This window comes from Scyliorhinus torazame, chromosome 21 (genome assembly GCF_047496885.1).
Source record: "Scyliorhinus torazame isolate Kashiwa2021f chromosome 21, sScyTor2.1, whole genome shotgun sequence".
Lineage (NCBI taxonomy): Eukaryota > Metazoa > Chordata > Chondrichthyes > Carcharhiniformes > Scyliorhinidae > Scyliorhinus > Scyliorhinus torazame.
Genome location: NC_092727.1, coordinates 6,952,442 through 6,971,550, shown reverse-complemented (window position 1 = coordinate 6,971,550; position 19,109 = coordinate 6,952,442). Strand labels below are relative to the sequence as shown.

General features: G+C 47.9%; 1 long non-coding RNA gene across 1 annotated transcript in view; it reads right to left on the bottom strand.

The window, feature by feature from the left end:
* Window positions 1-205: 205 nt before the first annotated feature.
* LOC140398123 (uncharacterized) overlaps window positions 206-19,109 on the bottom strand; it is a 183,420-nt gene continuing 164,516 nt past the window's right edge. Inside the window, exons 2-3 of the long non-coding RNA XR_011937415.1 lie at window positions 1,171-1,247; window positions 206-445 (exon numbers count right to left, since the gene is read on the bottom strand). This is a non-coding gene — a long non-coding RNA (uncharacterized lncRNA). The remainder of the gene's footprint in view (window positions 446-1,170; window positions 1,248-19,109) is intronic.

The following is a 19,109-nucleotide window of genomic DNA, read 5'->3' as shown; positions in this document are numbered from 1 at the left end:
GCCAGCATTCATCGAGGCCTGGCAGCTTAGGCATGGGAACATCAGGGAACCGGGTGACAATCATTGTATCTCCAGATAAACATATTCAGTGCAGGACTTCAAAAACACTGCTCAACCGAGCCATGCTTGGAATCACAGAATACCCTGCTGTATAATCAGGGTCCCGTGTTGCCAGCAATGGACAGAATGAATTTATTCGGGAGTATTGAGAATATTACAGCATATTTATTTTAAACTGCCCTGAAAACATAGCAAGACCGGCCCCAAACAAATCTCGCAAAGTTTGGCACAGCAATCAAGCTCGCCTCGTTCTCAATGCCACATTGTAGCATTCTTCTGATTTCATTTAACTCCGAACTTTGCTCTGCTTAACACAAAATTCATCTGGTTGAAGCTCTCTCAATCGTGCAGTTGGGCTGAGAAACTCCTCGAGGCACGTCCATGTCTTCAAACAAAAGGCAAAATAAGTTGAAAACGTAAACGTTGATCCTAGTTATTGCAAAGTTTTGTCTTTTAAAATTAGATCTTATAATTAGCTGCAGATTTAATCTGTACATAAACAAACCAACAAAGTCCCATATTGGATCTCTAGTTTATTGAGTTAGCTGATTCAGTAATCAGTACTGGAAAAATCTTGGTCAATTAGGAGACAGGATCAAGTGGTATTCCAACTCCTGTTGCCTGGGTTGACACATCTTAAATGATCGCTTTGCTGAGTACTAAAAATGACAGACAGAAAAGCACTCTCTGCTCCATCCAACCTGTCCCACACAAACTTCAATGGCTCGTGCATCACATTATATAGATTCCTCACCCAGTCCCACCCAGAATGTCCTGGGAGAAATCCTCCATCCCTGATGAACATTTCCAGGTGTCTCCCTCTTGTTAGACGATCTCCACCCCAGCCAAAAACAGGTCCAGCTCTCACTTGAAGGACACTCATCACATTAGTGATTGTATCACGGTTCGTTAATGATGTGCAAAAAGATCTATATAAAAAATTTACATCAGAATGCACTTCTTGTCTGCAAAATCTTACTTGCTGTTGTATTTTTCTCAGTCTTTTGTATCAACTTTCTCCCATTCTAAATCTTGTGTCCATATCCAATATATCCAATATATCCATTGGTAAGTGCCTATGTAAACATGTCACAGCGTAATTACACCTACCCGTCAGCAGTGGCACTGCAGCTCCTCCCATCTGCTCCATCTGCTTCTCCAAATGCTCCAGGTTTTGATCATTAAATCTACATAAGATCAAAACATTGCAAAATAATACGGGTGGAATGAATGGCTTTAATATGTGGATGGCTCATGGAGACAGTGTCACCTTAAAGGGAGTAGTTTAGACACCACAGGGAAGGGATTCCTCTTGGGGGAAATCTTTTTAATGCAAAATATCAAACTGTTCAAACTAATGTGGAATTTTAAATGCAAATGGCATTCAGCACTGTGTTTTCAAATGTGGACTGGTTTAAGGCAGATTATGTATTCACTGATGAGGAGATGGGTTTGACTGGGATTGCAAGATAAAAGCATGTCTCAAAACAGTTCTGGGTGCAATTTGTGTCTGAATGAAAGTAGAAACTTTTGTTGTAAATGTCACAAAGCAGAACATTACACGTTTTCTTTTCAAGCCAGTTTCTGGTAGATGTCATTGGATAGTGGATAGCAGCAGAAACGCGGGGTAGTTATATTCCTTCCTGTGAAAGGCAAAGCCAATTGATGAATTCCAACTGTTCCCCGATCTGGAATCAGCTAAGTGCCCCCCAATGAAACAATCCAGGCACTTTCCTTACCTCTGTGGTCCAGTATCTGCATCTTTAACTATCAGGTCACCGGGGAAGATACCCGCTGATGTTTCTTATTTGATGTGTTTCAAAGTGTTGTTACAATGATGCTTTCTTTGGTGCGTTACGAGCCGTGTAATCAGTATTATTTTAAAATTGTGGTGAATTCAAGATTGAGTTTTATTAGAGGGCCCACTTTCAGATACAAGGCTGCTTGTGAAAAAACACTAAAAACACGATGAGTACACAACATAAATCCATTACAATAATACTAGCAATAATTCCTCAGCAACAGTCCAGGGAGAAGGTACGTGTATCGAGCACATAGAGAGGATTTGGGGGTGAGGGTGTAGTGGAGCCTCACCGGGGGTTGGGTGGGTTACATTGGGCCTGGGAGGGGGAGGTGAGGGGGTAGCGAGGTGCCAGGTTGGCTTCTGAGAATGTCGGGTCGGTCCGGGTCTTGCTTGGGGTGACATACGTGGAGGGGAGGGGGGAAGAGGAAATCCTGTGATTTGGGGAGTTCCTGTTGACTGTTGGGGGTTGCAGTTCTTTGGGGATGGGGGGGGGGGGGGGGGGGGGGGGGAGTCCCGTTGGGAGGGATAGTCAGGAGATGGGGGTAATCCCTGGGGAGTCACGGAGGGACAAGGAAGTAATGTCAGGAGAGTGGTCAGGGGTGTGAATTTCCTGTGGGTTCGAGAGTGTGGGGACAATCCTGTGGGGGGTGGGGGGTGGGGGGGTGGGGGGGTTTGTGGGGGGGGGGGGGTCAGTGTGGGTCTGTGTAATAGTTACCCAGAAATAAGACAAGGTTTTAACCTATTTTCTTCCAGATAACTTTTAGTGTAACCCAGTCAGAACCATCTGAGGTTTGCGATTTTATTTGTACTTTTGGATGTTTCCCAGCAGAGGGCAATTGCCCATGGGAAATTTGTGCTTCTGGGCAAACCATACTTGGGAATTTCTGGCTTGGGGGCTGTGTTCTCCAGCGTAACTTTGGGGTACTGCCCCCCTCCCTTCTCTCCCCCTGCCCCCCACCCCCCACAATACGGCACCCGTGAGCTTAGAAATTATGGCCTTCTTGCCTTGCTGAAGAGATGAAGGTATTGAGGATGTAAGGAGAAGGTAGGACCCTTTGATCTCTGATTTCCTCCACCTCTTGTGTACCCTCCCCTATTCCTTCAGACCTCACTTAGATAAAGTATTAGATTACAAGACCACCACAGTCTTGGCGATTGCAAGAAGCAGACGCTAGACTGATTAGTCTGTCCAATTAACAAGATTAATGCCAGCAGAATTGAGCAGAGAAGGAGATGAGAAACCTTATATTGCTTTCCTCTATCTCGGGTAAGATCCTCCATCTAGGTGCAGCGTTAATGTTCTTTGGCACCAGCCACACTACCTATGCAGGGAGTAATCAACATCGCTTGTTTCAAATCCTTCGGTAGCCTCACCTCCTCCTTGTCTCTGGCTCCTCCTCCAGTCATACCACCCTCTGAGATCTTAGAGTCCCTTCAATCTTATCCTCCCCAGTTTTAATCGCTCCACCATTGGCAATCATGTCTTCAGCTATTCAAACCCAAAGCTCTAAACTTTTCTCCCAAAATCTCTCTGCCTCATTTTTTTCCTTTAAGCTCCTTCAAATTCAACTGTTTGAACAAACTTTAAACCACCTGTCCCAGTATTCTGTTGGCAAACTCTGCGCCAAGGTTTGGTTGTTAATTGCTCCTGCAAAGCACTGTAGGATGCTTTGCTAAGTTTAAAATGCTTAAAGATGCAAGTTGTTGTTGTATCACTCTGAACAAAGACATGGGATTCTCTGGGACCTGCGACGCCTCGGCCCGATTCTCCGGCCTCCAGAGAATCGCCGCCAGTCGCGGACATTGAAAGAGGCCCCCGCGGCGATTCTCAGCGGACAACCGGCCAGGTTCCCGCCGGAGTGGTTATAACATGGTACAACCCGGCGGGAGCTTGGAATCGCGGCTGCGGTGGCTGTCCTGGTGGGGGGGCAGGGAGATCCGCCACCAATGGGGGCCTCGACGACAGCCAGGCCCACGATCGGGGGCCAGCGATCGGCGGGCGCACACGATTTGGGGGAGGCCTACTTTTTCGGCGGCGCCCGCCATGTTGCACAGGGCTGTGCCCGTGGGGACATAGCCCCATTATTGGAGAATCCCGCCCATATGCCTCACATCTTAGAAATATTTCCAATTCACCAGTTGCTTTGTGAGTGAGCACACTGTGTGACAAATACCATTGGAGATGATGCTACATCAAGGGTTACAAACTAGGAGCTCTTGGTGAAGGAGGTATATCTCCACATTGATAGACGATTGGTTAGCTAACAGGAAACAGAGCGCGGGTATAAATCGGTCATTTTTGGTTGGCTCAGGGATCCGTGCTCGGGCTTTCGGCTTTGACGATTCAATTTACAATTCATTTCAATTAATTGGACAATGGGACTGAATGTATGGCTGCTAAATTTGCTGATGACACAAAAATTAAGTAGGAAATTAAGTTGTGGAGAGAGCAACAGGAGTGAGTGGGCAAACATTTTGTAGATTCAGTATGATGTGGGAAAACGCACTTATCTGGCAGGAAGAATAAAAAAGGAGTAAATTATTTAAATGGAGGGAGATTACAGAAATCTGAGGTACAGAGGGACCTGGTTCCTTGGTACATATATTGCAAAACATTGTTATTCAGGTCCACCAGGTGATTAAGAAGGCAAATAGAATGTTGTCTTTGTTGCAAGATGAATGGAGTATAAATGTAGGGATGTTTTGCTACAGTTGTACAGGATATTGATAAGACTGCATATAGCGTAATATGTACAGGTTTGAAATGAAATGAAAATCGCTTATTATCACAAGTAGGCTTCAAATGAAGTTACTGTGAAAAGCCCCTAGTCGCCATATTCCAGCGCCTGTTCGGGGAGGCCGGTACGGGAATTGATCCTGCGCTCCTGGCATTGCTCTGCAATGCAAGCCAGCTGTTTAGCCCACTGTGCTAAACCGGCCCCTTAAGGCTGAATTAGGTAGATTCTTGATTGACAAGGGAGTCAAAAGGTAGGGGATAGGAAGCAATCAGATTGGCCATGATCTTATTGAATGACAGAACAGGCTTGAGGGGCCGAATGTCTTACTTCTGATCCCAATTTGTATGTCCATAAAAGTCGATCAGGTCCCTGATCCTTGTTAATTGTAAATCAATTGCATTCAATTATACGTAGGGTGTTTTACTTAAGCACGTATAAGAGACACTTTCTGACACTGGATGCGTTTGGGTTAGGAGGCATATGCTGTAATGTTTCACTTTGTAAATAAATGTAAGATTGAATAAAGATTGACTCCAGTATCATCTTTCAACCACTGGCTGTCGAGACTCAAACTTTGACAATTGTATAGTTATTCAGCAAAGGATTGATTAAGAAAGGGAAAATAGAGTACTAGAGTAAGCTTGCAGCGAGCACAAAAACTGACTGTAAAATCTTCTATGGGTATGTGAAGAAAAAAAGATTTGTGAAGATAAATGTGAGTCCCTTACAGTCAGAAACAGGGGAATTTATAATGGGGGACAAAGAAATGGCTGACCAACTAAATACATACTTTGGTTCTGTCTTCACAAAAGAGGACACAAATAAGATACCAGGATTGTTGGGGAATACAGGGCTTAGTGAGAGTAAGGAACTGAAGGAAATGAGTATGAGTAGGGAAATGGTTGGGATTGAAGGCTGATAAATCCCCAGGGCCGATAATCTACATCCCAGAGTACTTCAGGAAGTGGCTCGAGAACTAGTGGATGCATTGGTGGTCATCTTCCAAGATTCTGTAGCCTCTGGAAGAGTTCCTGCAGATTGGAGGGTAGCAAATGTAACCCCACTATTGAAAAAAGGAGGTAGAGAGAAAACGGAATTATAGAGTCAGCCTGACGTTGATGGTGGGAAAAATGCTCGAGTTCATTATAAAAGATTTAATAGCAGAGCACTTAGTGACAGGATCAGACAGAGTCATAATGGATTTACTAAAGGAAAGTAATGCCTGACAAATCTACTCGAATTTTTGAGGGTGTAACTACTAGAGTTGACAAGCCAGTGATGTGGTTTGTTTGGACTTTCGAGGCTGAGGGGAGACCTGATACAGGTCTACAAAATTATGAGAGGCACAGACAGGGTGGATAGCCAGAGGCTTTTTCCAAGGGTGGAAGTGTTAATTAATAGGGGGCACAGGTTCAAGGTGAGAGGGGGGAACGTTTCAGGGAGATGTGGGGGTGGGGGGACATTTTTCATGCAGAGTGTGGCGGGTGCCTGGAACGCACTGCCAGAGGCACATTAGCAACAATAAAGTCCCCCGTAAGTGATTAGTGTGTAAAATTAAAGTGCATGGGATTGGGGGTAGTGTATTGAGATGGATAGAAAATTGGTTGGCAGCCAGGAACAAAGAGTAGGAATAAATGTATATTTTTCCAAATGGCAGACAGTGGCTAGTGGGTATCACAGGGATCAGTGCTATTTACAATATATATTAATGATTTAGATGAGGGAACTAAATGTAATATCTCCAAATTTGCAGAGGATATAAAGCTGGGTGGGAGGGTGAACTGCGAGGAGGATGCAGAGATGCTTCAGTGTGATTTGGACAAGTTGAGTGTGTGGGCAGATGAATGGCAGATGCAACATAATGTGGATAAATATGAGGTTGTCCACTTAGGTAGCAAAAACAGGAACGCAGATTATTATCTGAATGGCTATAGATTGAGGAGGGGAATGCTCAACGAGACCTAGGTATCCTTGTACACCAGTCACTTAAAGTAAACATGTAGGTGCAGAGGCAGTAAAGATGAAAAATGGTATGTTGGCCTTCATTGCGAGAGGATTCGAGTACAGGAGCAGGGATGTCTTGCTGCAATTATACCGGGCCTTGCTGAGACCATGTGTGGAATATTGTGTGCCATTTTGGTCTCCTTATCCGGGGAAGGATGTTCTTGTTATAGAGGGAGCGTAGCAAAGGTTTACCAGGCTGATTCCTGGGACTGATGTATGAGGAGAGATTGAATCAGTTAGTATCATATTCGCTGGAATTTAGAAGAATGAGTGAGGGGGTGGGGGGGGGAATCTCATAGAAACCTATAAAATTCTAACAGGACTACACAGGGTGGATGCAGGAAGGATTTTACCAATGGCGGGTGAGTCCAGAACCAGGGGCATCATTCTCCGACCCCCCGCCGGGTTGGAGAATCGCCGGGGGCTGCCGTGAATCCCGCCCCTGCCGGTTGCCGAAGTCTCCGGCACCGGATATTCGGCGGGGGCGGGAATCGGGCCGCGCCGGTTGGCGGGCCCCCCCCCCCCGCTCGATTCACCGGCCCGGATGGGCCGAAGTCCCGCCGATAAATTGCCTGTCCCGCAGGCGTGGATTAAACCACCTTTTGAACGGCGGGACAAGGCGGTGTGGGCGGGCTCCAGGGTCCTGGGGGGGGCGCGGGGCGATCTGTCCCTGGGGGGGGTGCCCCCACGGTGGCCTGGCCCGCGATCGGGGCCCACCGATCCGCGGGCGGGCCTGTGCCGTGGGAGCACTCTTTCCCTTCCGCCTCCGCCACGGTCTCCACCATGGCGGAGGCGGAAGAGACTTCCTCCACTGCGCATGCGCAGGAAACTTTCAGCGGCCGCTGACGCTCCCGCGCATGCGCCGCCCCGACATGTCATTTCCGCTCCAGCTGGCGGGGCAACAAAGGCCGTTTCCGCCAGCTGGCGGGGCGGAAATCCCTCCGGCGTCGGCCTAGCCCCTCAATGTTGGGGCTCGGCCCCCAAAGACGCGGAGCATTCCGCACCTTTGGGGCGGCGCGATGCCCGTCTGATTGGCGCCGCTTTGGGCGCCAGTCGGTGGACATCGCGCCGTTTCGGGAGAATTTCGCCCCAGAGGTCACAGTCAAAGGATACGGGGTAGACCTTTAAGGACAGAGATGATGAGAAATCTCTTCACCCAGAGAGTGGTGAGCACCTGGAATTCACTACCACAGAAAGCCGTTGTGGCGAAAACATTGTGGGCGGGATTCTCCGTCTCACCAGCCAGCCAACGGGGTTTCCCGTTGTGGGCAGCCCCATTCCGTCGGGAAATCTCGGGGCTGCCGGCGCAACGGAGAATCCCGACAGCGGAGAATCCAGCTCTGTATGTTTTCAGCAGGAAGTTAGATATACCTCTTGTGGCGAAAGAGATCGAAGGATATGGGGGGGAAAGCAGGAACAGGTTACTGAGTTTGATGATCAGCCATGGTCATTATTAGTGGAAGAGGCTTGAAGGGCCAAATTGCCTCCTCCTGCTCCTGTTTTCTACGACTCCCACTGGAAGGATGCCCTGTGTGAGGCTAGAAGTGGGCACAGCTGTGACTTACTGCAAATTAACCAGGCCCTGATGCTCCCCATGATCATACAAAGAGCGACCCATTGAGTGAGGAACTGTGAGTAAATAAAAACTGGGAGAATATATATCCCAGCTAAGTCAGCTTCCGGAGAATACGATTTGGAGCAGGGAGACGAAGGAGGTGGAAACCAGGATTTGCTTTATAGAAATGGCATTTCTGGGACTTGACTCGCTCCTGTTTACCGTGATTAAAAATTTGTTGCATGATTTCAATTTAATTTCCATATCGCTTGGGAGGTTGAACTTGCAAAAAAAGGTTGATGGAGATCAGTTCCTTTCTACAAACAATGAATTCAGTTCTGTTTATTTACACTACCTACTGCAGTCATTCCTTTTAAGCCCATTAGCTTTTGCCAAGACTTTTCAGTTAATCATGTTCACAGATGAGATTACAAATCAGCGCGTTCCATGTGGCTTATTGGGGCCTCGGAGGGGAGCTGAGGAACGCTGCACTGGGAAAAGTCTGCATTGCAAATTCTTTGATGAAATGGTTGCTAAATGACATTGAGTTTCTGCGAGGTGGGTGTTGGGGAGTGGGGGAGGGGGATTACATTTATATTTTAGACTTTTTGTCAAGGTGATCTGCAAGTGCAGCAATTGGTACCCCGTAATGATCTAAATGTTTCCTCGGTGTTGCAGGGCCAGTTTACTCTGGACTAGCGCAATTGCAACTTTCCATTCCGCCCAAACCTCTTTGAGCTGAATGGCTGACTCCAGTTTGTATAATTACAGAGGATCTGCAGCACCCAAATGAGCTCTTTGTCCCAGGGTGTCTGCGCCAGCATTTCTGTTCCACATGAGTGTCACGCACCACCCTCCTCCAACTCACCCTATCACCATATCCTTCTACCCCACTCCTCTTTGTCCCTTGTGTCTTTACCCAGATTTCTCCTGAATGCGCATTCGCCTCAACTACTGCTGCATTCTCTCTGGCTAAAGATGTTACTTCTGATTCCCCTATTGGGTTCATCGCTGACTACCTTACGATATTGAGTTCATCGCTGACTACCTTACGATACTGAGTTCATCGCTGACTACCTTACGATATTGGGTTCATCGCTGACTACCTTACGATATTGAGTTCATCGCTGACTACCTTACGGTATTGGGTTCATCGCTGACTACCTTACGGTATTGGGTTCATCGCTGACTACCTTACGATATTGAGTTCATCGCTGACTACCTTACGGTATTGGGTTCATCGCTGACTACCTTACGGTATTGGGTTCATCGCTGACTACCTCACGATATTGAGTTCATCGCTGACTACCTTACGGTATTGGGTTCATCGCTGACTACCTTACGATATTGGGTTCATCGCTGACTACCTTACGGTATTGGGTTCATCGCTGACTACCTTACGGTATTGGGTTCATCGCTGACTACCTTACGATTATGGTTCCAGTTTTGGACTTCTCAACAAGTTTAAACATTTTTTCGAGATCTACCCTATCAAAGTTATTGAGGGTTGTGGATCAGCCATGATCTAACTAAACGGTGGACTGGGCTTGAAGGGCTGTATGCCTCCGCGTTCCTGTTATGGTAAATCATGCTTTAACAAACCATAATATCACCCTCTGATACACCATCCCAGTGGTATGTTTACCACACACTATCCTCTACCCTCGAGCAAACAGGACATTGATATTGAGGGAAAAAAAAACAGAAAATGCTGGATCGACTCAGCAGGGCAGGCAGTATCTGTGCAGAGAGAAACAGAGTTACCGTTTCGAGACTATGGGCTGGATTCTTCTGCCCCGCCTGTCACAAGAACGGCACAGGCGAGCCGCGGACAATGGAGAAGTCCATTGACCTCAGGCGGGATTCTCTGGTTGGTCGGACGCACGCAGCCGGAGAATCCCACCCTAGAACTCTGAAGTTCTTTTTAGGAATTTTTTTTTTTTTTTTTAAGAGTGCCCAATTCATTTTTCTTTTCCAATTAAGGGGCAATTTAGCATGGCCAATCCACCTAACCTGCACATCTTTGGATTGTGGGGGTGAAACCCACGCAAACACGGGGAGAATGTGCAAAGTCCGCACGGACAGTGACCCAGAGCTGGGATCAAACCTGGGACCTCGGCGCCGTGAGGCAGCAGTGCTAACCACTGCACCATTGTGCTGCCCTCAACTCTGAAGTTCTGAAGGAGAGTCATATGGACTCGAAACCGCCCACCTGGCTGGGCCTCGATGAAGGACAAGCAGCCAGCAAGACGGAAACAGTGAGCTGATGAATATAAGATTATTTCTATCTTCACAAATCTAGCTGATTCTTCTAACAATTTGGTATCTCCTCATCCAATCAAACACAAAAATAACAGAGGACTTAGCCCAGACTCCCTCTTATGGCTAATGTAATGTTGCTAATATCAACAATACCACAATTTACATCATTATAATGTGTGTTGAGAAAGACAAAAATGTTCTTCAATGAATTGTGAATTAACTTGGGTGCTTTATTTATTTATTTTTCATAATCTTTATTGTCACAAGTAGGCTTACATTAACACTGCAATGAAGTTACTGTGAAAATCCCCTAGTCGCCACATTCCGGCACCTGTTCGGGTACACAGAGGGAGAATTCAAAATGTCCAATCCACCTAACAAGCACGTCTGTCGGGACTTGTGGGAGGAAACCGGAGCACCCGGAGGAAACCCGGGAATCGAACCCGGGTTCCTGGCGCTGTGAAGCAACAGTGCTAACCGCTGTGCTACCGCGTCGCCATGTAAAAACTTTTACCATGTGAAAAATACTATATAAATGTAGGTTGTTGTCTCTTTAAGGACTGGGGAATTGCAAGGGTTTAGGATTATTGATGGCAAGACATCACCTTCAAGCTAAGGTCACTGAAGGGAGCACACATAATTCTAAATTGGTGAAATAGATTTGGCACTCAAAAGGTTAATGAGAGTGATGCTGGAAAGGGATTAAAATATTAAAAACGCAACAACTGGCTCAATAGCCTGGTCTCCCCTCTGTCTGAGTGGTTAAGCCATTGTGCTAAACCTGGACCTTGGAATGAAAGGCCAGTGCTCATTAATATCACACAATTGTTTCTGGTTCAGTGAGATTTGAGCACTTGTTCCCTCTTTTAACCCTTCCGGGTTCAGGGGTTTGTGTTTGAACAAGTCAATAATTCCCTACTGCTCTCCTGACTGAGGCTGGTTCCAGAGGCTAAAGTCACCCTCTAGGATCTTACCGAGGGCATTACTCTGCAAGGTTGAGTTTTTATTCGTCAGCCGAATCCACCATGGAATACATCACAGCAGAGCCCGATACTGCTCATCTGAACTTCACACAGGTGTGTCTTCTGGCTGGGTTGGTGAGGCACTGAGGTTAATCAGGAAAAGTAACCAGTTAGGAGAAGGAAGGTAAAGATATTTCCCTGTCTTCCGGTGCCCACTTGGTCCGAAGGATGTTTTCGCAAACCCCACCTTCTCCTTGATGAAGCCAGTTGACTCTCCAAGGCCAGTTGATATTTCTGGGCTGTACGGACTGCTGCAGTTGTCCACCGGAGAGTTAATTTGTTGAGGCCAGAACAGAATGCTTTCGGTTTAGCACCTCCATGTGCGTCTTAGATTTACACAGGAATTTTACAGCTTGTTCAAACCTGACAGTTTCCCAGGGTTTTGTTGCAAGTCAGTGAGATGCAAGCCAGTTTCAAACGCAAGTGTCAAGGCCAGAACGTGTGATTAAACTCATGGCATTTCTTGATCGAGGGCTGGGTGAGTGGGAAAGCTGGAAGACTGAGGGGAAACCAGCTGATACTTTGCACAGAGTGAACGAGGGACAGTTGGGAGTGTCACCCTAACGTATCTCCCCACAGGCTGCTCACCCATTAGATTGAGTCCCCTACCAGACTGATGAATAGTGGAACTAGGTAGCGTCGAGAACAATAGATATGAGGAAAAGAAAGGGCATATGTTTATAAGTTGTCCTTAAAGACCTTGGGATGTCCCAAAGCATTTGACAGCCAATGAAGTACTTGACAAGTGTATTCACTATTGCAAAATTAAAAAATGCAGTCGGCAATTTCTGAACAGCAAGATTCCACAAGCAACTTCATCTGCTGTTTGGGGGAATAAATGTTGGCCAAGAGAGCAGAGAAGATTCCTCACCTTTTCTTCAAAATAGTGTCACTGGATCTTGTACATCCACACAAGAGGGCAGTACTAAGGGAGGCCTCGGTTTAACATATTTTCTAAAAGATGGCACCTTCCACAGTGCAAGACTCCTGTTGTACTGCCTCTCTGACAGTGCAGCACTCCCTCAGTACTGACCCTCTGACAGTGCGGCACTCCCTCAGTACTGACCCTCTGACAGTGCGGCACTCCCTCAGTACTGACCCTCTGACAGTGCGGCACTCCCTCAGTACTGACCCTCTGACAGTGTGGCACTCCCTCAGTACCGACCCTCTGACAGTGCAGCACTTCCTCAGTACCGACCCTCTGACAGTGCGGCACTCCCTCAGTACTGATCCTCTGACAGTGCAGCACTCCCTTAGTACTGACCCTCTGACAGTGCGGCACTCCCTCAGTACTGACCCTCTGACAGTGCAGCCCCCCCTCAGTACTAACCCGCTGACAGTGCAGCTCTCCCTCAGTACTGACCCTCTGACAGTGCAGCTCTCCCTCAGTACTAACCCTCTGACAATGCAGCACTCCCTCAGTACTGACCCTCTGACAGTGCAGCACTCCTCAGTACTGACCCTCTGACAGTGCAGCTCTCCCTCGGTACTGACCCTCTGACAATGCAGCACTCCCTCAGTACTGACCCTTGACAGTGCAGCATGCCCTCAGTACTGACCCTCTGACAGTGCAGCACTCCTTCGTACTGACCCTCTGACAGTGCGGCACGCCCTCAGTACTCACTCTCTGACAGTGCAGCACTCCTTCAGTACTAACCCCCTGACAGTGCAGCTCTCCCTCAGTACTGACCCTCTGACAATGCAGCACTCCCTCAGTACTGACCCTCTGACAGTGCAGCACTCCCTCAGTACTGACCTTCTGACAGTGAGGCACCCCCTCAGTACTGACCCTCTGACAGTGCAGCACTAGCCCAGTACTGATCCTCTGACAGTACGGCACTCCCTCAGTACTGACCCTCTGACAGTGTGGCACTCCCTCAGTACTGACCCTCTGACAGTGCAGCATGGCCTCAGTACTAATCCTCTGACAGTGCAGAACTCCCTCAGTACCGACCCTCTGACAGTGCAGCACTCCCTCAGTACTGATCCTCTGACAGTGCAGCACTCCCTCAGTACTGACCCTCTGCTAGTGCAGCACTCCTTCAGTACTGACCCTCTAACAGTGCAGCACTCCTTCAGTACTGACCCTCTGACAGTGCAGCACTCCCTCAGTACTGACCCTCTGACAATGCAGCACTCCCTCAGTGCTGACCCTCTGACAGTGCAGCATGCCCTCAGTACTGATCCTCTGACAGTGCACCACTCCCTCAGTACTGACCCTCTGAAAGTGCAGCACTCCTCCAGTACTGATCCTCTGACAGTGCAGCACTCCGTCAGTACTGACCCTCTGACAGTGCAGCACTCCCTCGGTACTGACCCTCTGACAGTGCAGCATGTCCTCAGTACTGATCCTCTGACAGTGCACCACTCCCTCAGTACTGACCCTCTGAAAGTGCATCACTCCTTCAGTACTGACCCTCTGACAGTGCAGCACTCCCTCAGTACTGACCTTCTGACAGTGAGGCACCCCCTCAGTACTGACCCTTTGACAGTGCAGCGCTCGCCAGTACTGATCCTCTGACAGTACGGCACTCCCTCAGTACTGACCCTCTGACAGTGCAGCACTTCCTCAGTACTGACCCTCTGCTAGTGCAGCACTCCTTCAGTACTGACCCTCTAACAGTGCAGCACTCCTTCAGTACTGACCCTCTGACAGTGCAGCTCTCCCTCATTACTAACCCTCTGACAATGCAGCACTCCCTCAGTACTGACCCTCTGACAGTGCAGCACTCCCTCAGTACTGATCCTCTGACAATGCAGCACTCCCTCAGTACTGACCCTCTGACAGTGCAGCATGTCCTCAGTACTGATCCTCTGACAGTGCACCACTCCCTCAGTACTGACCCTCTGAAAGTGCAGCACTCCTTCAGTACTGATCCTCTGACAGTGCAGCACTCCCTCAGTACTGACCCTCTGACAGTGCAGCACTCCCTCGGTACTGACCCTCTGACAATGCAGCACTCCCTCAGTACTGACCCTCTGACAGTGCAGCATGCCCTCAGTATTGATCCTCTGACAGTGCACCACTCCCTCAGTACTGACCCTCTGAAAGTGCATCACTCCTTCAGTACTGACCCTCTGACAGTGCAGCACTCCCTCAGTACTGACCTTCTGACAGTGAGGCACCCCCTCAGTACTGACCCTTTGACAGTGCAGCATTCGCCCAGTACTGATCCTCTGACAGTACGGCACTCCCTCAGTACTGACCCTCTGACAGTGTGGCACTCCCTCAGTACTGACCCTCTGACAGTGCAGCACTCCTTCAGTACTGACTGGCAGTCGGTGCAGCACTCCCTCAGTACTGACCCTTTGACAGTGCAGCACTCCCTCAGTACTGACCCTCTGACAATGCAGCACTCCCTCAGTACTGACCCTCTGACAGTGCGGCACTCCCTCAGTACTGACCCTGTGACAGTGCATCACTCCCTCAGTACTGACTCTCTGGCAGTGCGGCACTCCCTCAGTACTGACCCTCTGACAGTGCAGCACTCCCTCAGTACTGACCCTCTGACAATGCAGCACTCCCTCAGTACTGACCCCCTGACAGTGCGGCGCTCCCTCAGTACTGACCCTCTGACAGTGCAGCACTCCCTCAGTACTGACCCTCTGACAATGCAGCACTCCCTCAGTACTGACCCCCTGACAGTGCGGCGCTCCCTCAGTACTGACCCTGTGACAGTGCAGCACTCCCTCAGTACTGACCCTGTGACAGTGCAGCACTCCCTCAGTACTGACCCTCTGACAGTGCGGCACTCCCTCAGTACTGACCCTCTGACAGTGCAGCACTCCCTCAGTACTGACCCTCTGACAGTGCAGCACTCCCTCAGTACTGACCCTGTGACAGTGCGGCACCCCCTCAGTACTGACCCTCTGACAGTGCGGCACTCCCTCAGTACTGACCCTCTGACAGTGCCGCACTCCTTCATTATTGCTCTTGGGCTGTTAGCTTGGATTATGGACTCAAGGCTGGGTAATGGGATTTGAACTCACAATTTAATTAGTTTATTTTAATGGATGAATTTCTATGAGACAAGTTTGCCGCATCGAGAGCCAGAGTTTATTTGGAATTCAGTGATGTTTCTTCCACAATACCCAGAGAAAGTCTTGATTTGTTCCGTTTTTACATCACTAATTCTGTTTTATCTTTCCTCTCTCATTGCAAGTTTCAAAAGTAAGAGAAAAGAAGCTCTCAGAGCCGTTATCTGATGTGGTACGGGAGCTGTGGGACTGATGTGGACATCTGACTGGCGCCGTAGTGACATCACATTGGTTTACAAACTGAGATAATTGGCACAGCTACTTGGCTGCATACGGATTGTTGGAAATCACTTTAATGGACAAATCATCTCCTGTGTATGGCTGGAGTTAATTGTTTTTTTTTGGTTTCTGGGCTCTACCTTCTCTCTGTCCTTACACGCACCTGAATTAACTGGACACACACAGGGGGCTATGGTGATGGGTGAATTTCCCACACTGAGACTAAGTCCCACCGCGGCAGTGCCCAAGCCGGGAGTGTTTTCCGTTGCAGAAGCTGGTGGGAGGTTGTGCCGAATTGCATGATGTCGGCTGTCGGGGGGGTTTCCCGATGTGTCGTGGGGGGTTTCCCGATGTGTCCCGTGGGGGGGTTTTCCCGATGTGTCCCGTGGCCGAGCGGGATGGATGGCTTTGTTTGCCACTCCCCACAGAATTTGAATTCTGTCCATTTATTTTTTGAGCTCAAACCCACCGTGGTCAACGATAGCCTGTTTTATACAAATTAGTTTTTCAGTCAGGTGGAAAGAAAACTCTCTATTCAATACAATCCTACACCTTGGTCAAAAAATAATATAATAATATCTGTTGGTTGTGTTGATTATCATAGAATTTACAGTGCAGAAGGAGGCCATTCAGCCCATCGAGTCTGCACTAGCTCTTGGAAAGAGTACCCTACCCAAGGTCAACACCTCCACCCTATCCCCATAACCCAATAACCCCACCCAACACTAAGGGCAATTTTGGACACTAAGGGCAATTTATCATGGCCAATCCACCTAACCTGCACATCTTTGGACTGTGGGAGGAAACCCACGCAGACACGGGGAGGATGTGCAGACTCCGCACAGACAGTGACCCAAGCCGGAATCGAACCTGGGACTCTGGAGCTGTGAAGCAATTGTGCTATCCACAATGCTACCGTGCTGCCCTAAGCGTTGAGGTATCAGAAAGACATTGCTTGTTAGGCACCTGCCATTTCAACCTCTCCTCCTGTGGATTTTAAAAATTCTTTCCAAGGGAATGTGGGCTGGGCCAGAATTTATTGCCAATTAATTGGCATTGAGAAGGTGGTGGTGGTGCTGTCCATGTGGTGTAGTTACACTCATGGTCCTGTTGGGGGAGGTGGTGGCATAGTGGTATTGTCACTGGACTAGTAAACCAGAGACCCAGAGTAATGCTCTGGGGTTCCCAGCTTCGAATCCCTCCACTGCAGATGGTGAAATTTGAATTCAATAAAAATGTGGAATTAAAAGTTGAATGGTGACCATGTTGCTGGTTGTAAAAACCCATCTGGTTTGCTAATGTCCTTTTGGGAAGGAAATCTGCCGCCCTTACCTGCCCTACATGTGACGCCAGTCCCACAGCAACGTGGGTGACTCTTTACTGCCCCCTCAAGGGCAATTAGGGATGAACAACGCAACCCAAGAATGAATAAAAAAGAAGGGAGGGTGTTCCAGTACTTTGACCCAGCGGCTCTGAACAGCAGTACCGTTCCAAACAGGATGGTGAGTGGTTTGTAGGGGAGCTTGCAGGTGATGATGTTCCCATGTGTCTGCTGCCCTTGTCCCTTGTCCTTTTATGAGGTGGAAATTGCAAGTTTGGAAGATGATGTCGAAGTTGACACCACGATGGAGGTCATCCAATTCAGCATAGATCAAACGTGCAGCCTTACTCATTTACTGAAAAGTGTGATTCATCAACCGAAACCTCAGTTGAACTGTAATTTTTATCTATTTCTTCATTCGTGGGATGTGGGTGTTGCTGATAGGACCAGCTGAATGCCTCGCTAGGCCACTTCAGAGGGCAATTACGAGTCATCCACATTGGTGTGGGTCTGCAATCAGGAATGGGCCAGGCCAGGTTTGCACGGCAGTTTTCCCTCCCTAAGGGAACCTTCGTAAACCGGATGGACTTTTAACCATAATTGGTGATAGTGACTAGCTTTTCATTCCAGATTTTATTAATTGAATTCAAATTCCATCCGCTATCATGGTGAGACTTGCGTGCGTGCCCCCCAGAGCATTAATCTGGGCTCTGGGTTATTAGTCCAATGATATGACCAGGATGCCACCACCTCCCCCAATTTGAACAACAATTCCTCCCCTAAATATATCACCTCCCAGTGAAACCTCCCCCCTCCCGGGAACAAAATTCTCCCCATTCAACAGGGCGAAGGGGACACCATCTGACTCCAGCCGTCCTTCACTTGACATTATTGAATCTTTCTTTGTTCTTCACACAAGCTGTAGTTTATTTTCCGACCCCCCCTCGGTTCCAGGGATATGGTTTTGATCAAAACAATCTTCAAATCTTGGCTGACTCTGAATTCCTCCAATATTTTCTTCACACCCTCCGGAGGCAGCTAGCATTCAGGCCATTGCGCCTCTAATTTGGTGTAGCAGCCCATGGAATGCCAGCAAGATCCCTCAGGATTAAACTACCCGCATGTTTTCTTGTGCAGAAAAGAAAATTGGGAATGTTTCCTGAGTTAGTGATGTGAAAGGAGATTGCATTTCACCAGCACAAAACACTGTTCAACTTCCTTAATAGATTTGGTTTAAAGGCTCTTTTTAAATAAAGGTAATAAAATGTGATTGGCTTTCTGCCACATTCCAAGACCAAGTTTATTTAAACTGCTTTGAACCTAGTGACGAGATTGGCAATCGCATGTAAGATGCTTTCGGATGTCGGAATGTTTTATATCCCAGGTTTATGGGATGTGTGTTGGAGAAGTGGGAAAGAGAGGGATGTTCAAGTGGGGTGCGTCCAACCATTCGATCTCTCTTCCAATCCCATCCCACTAGGGCTGGGCGCCCTCTCACATCCCCCGTGGGCCTCACTGGGGAGAATGGGGGAAACTTGTGATGGGATTCTCTCATTGGATCAAAGTGGATAAGCTGTCAGCAAAGTGCAAGAGATACAGGAAGCTGAAAACATGGTTTCAAATCCCCAACTTGCCAAGTATCTTGCTTTTAATTCTGCGCAGAGTGAAGATCGGAGACAACTTGCATTTATGTAGCACCATTCACAATCTCAGGAATGGCCCAAAGCTCCTCACAACCAATTTTGAAATGTAGTCGTTGTAATGCAGCAGCCAATTTGCACACAGCATGATCCCAAAAATATGACATTGACCAGATAATCTGTACACGATTTAGCAGATGAGCTGTTGGATCAGCAACAATTACTCTCAGCTGCAAATAGGAATTGTAAAGTCAACATGCAGATACCGTGTTGGGACCCGGTGGAGCTCCATTGTGATAGAAACAAATCCTAGATTGCAGCAAGTTGTATTCATATAATGTCATTAATCTAGTAAAACGTCCCAAGGTTTTATAATGATCATAATAATCTTTATTATTGCTTATATAGGCTTACATTAACACTGCAATGACGTTACTGTGGAAATG